The sequence below is a fragment of the Aplysia californica genome, unplaced genomic scaffold, assembly GCF_000002075.1.
Source record: "Aplysia californica isolate F4 #8 unplaced genomic scaffold, AplCal3.0 scaffold00802, whole genome shotgun sequence".
Taxonomy (NCBI): Eukaryota; Metazoa; Mollusca; class Gastropoda; order Aplysiida; family Aplysiidae; genus Aplysia; species Aplysia californica.
The window spans coordinates 47,321-49,150 of record NW_004798072.1 but is presented as its reverse complement, the minus strand read 5'-3'; positions in this window follow the sequence as shown (position 1 = coordinate 49,150).

Below are 1,830 nucleotides of genomic sequence, written 5' to 3'. Positions count from 1 at the left end.
GGGGGCTGCCTTGCGCACATTAATTTGTGACTCGTTATATTTCGTGTGACTTCACTTGTCCCCTTGTGACTCCCCTCCCCCCCTTAAAGATTTCCTTTACCATATACAGGATGCCTAAATCCTTACATATGTATAATTATATAAAATCAAAACATATTCCGTCTGTATCTCTCTTTATAACATTATTATAATTATATTATGTATGTATGTTTTGTAATACATGCACCATAATAGTTGTCATAATATTCAAGCTACCTTCCTGATAACAGCCTGAGGTAAAAATTCACCACACAAAGTATTTTAGCAAGGCAAAAGCTATGATGGGTGCTGTAATCTGTAAGGTGAAACATTATGGCAGCCTGAAGTAAATTGAATGACTAGTTTGGTGTGACCACCCGCTGTTCTTTTTGCCCTTTTATCCTCTTTTGTGTTCTCAATCGTGGCTCGGGGCGGGAGGGTTTACATACCTCGTCCACCCGCGAGACAATTAAAAGAGAAAAAAAAGAAAGAGAGAATAAGAAAAGAGGGTTGGGGGTGGGATTTTGTAAGTAAATGTGTACATTGTACATATAGGAAGCAAGTGACCAGTTTCTTCCGCCTTAGCGCACTTCGTTTCTCTTGTGCGTGAAGTAAGACCTTGTTCTATTTTCGATTTAGGTACATAAATAAATACAAGTAGTTTACATGCCTAGTATACCCGAAAGAAAGAAAAGGAAAAGAGGGTTGGGTTTTCGTAAGTACGTGTGTACATGTTATAGGAAGCGGGTGACCAGTTTCTTCAACATGGGCGCCAGTCGTTTCTCTTGTGCGGGAAGTAAGATCTTGTTCTTCTTTAGATTTAGGTACACAAGTAAATACGAATAGCGGCTTTGTACTGGTCATTCTGTCTTGCCAACATTCATGGTAATCATGTCCGACGGTTGGTTTCATTGTTTTTCAAGGGATCTTTTAGACGATTTTTTTTTTTTGGGGGGGGGGATGTTTGTGTGTTTGTGTGCATATGTGCATTTGTGGGTGTTTGCATGTACGTATTTGTTTGTATGTCTGTGTGTGTGTGTATTTGTGTGTGTGTGTGTGTGTGAGTGTGTGTGTGTGTGTGTGTGTGTGTGTGTGTGTGTGTGTGTCTGTGTGTGTTTGTGTGGGTGCTTGTGGGTGCAAATATTTGTGAATAAAGTATGTATGTCTGTATTAATGTGCGAAAGTTTACGTTTGTGCCTGTGTGTGTTTATGTGCTCATATCAGTGTCTGAGTATGTGTTCATATAAACATAATAAATGCATACGGTCGCATAGTGTGTTTGTGTGTGTATCTGTGTGTTTACCCTTCTTAAATGCGTATCTGTAAGTGTGTGTGTGTATGTGTGTGTGGTTATGCGCACATTTGCATGTATGCGTGCGCGTACGTCTTTACGCATTTGCGGGCGAAAAAAAATAACAAGAAAAAAACACATACAACGTAGAAGCTGATACAAATATTTTTAAAGTCTGGTTGGTTGTGAAAGGGCAGGGTTGGGTTGGGTTTGAAAGGGAGGGGGAAGGGGGAGGTGAGGTAGGCGCAATAGCAGGACAGTGTCCATGTTTATTCAGCGTCTTAGCCTTCTCTGGTCACTGCCGGTTTGTGCTGTCTCGTTGTCTCGATACCTCTCCACCTCCCCCCTTTCTCTCTTTCTGCATCTGTCTGTCTGTCTGTCAGTCTGCTTGTCTGTCTCTCTGTCTGTCTGTCTGTCTGTCTGTGTGTCTGTCTGTGTGTCTGTCTCTCTCTGCATCTGTCTGTCTGTCTGTCTGTCTGTCTGTCTGTCTGTCTGTCTGTCTGTCTGTCTGTCTGTCTGTT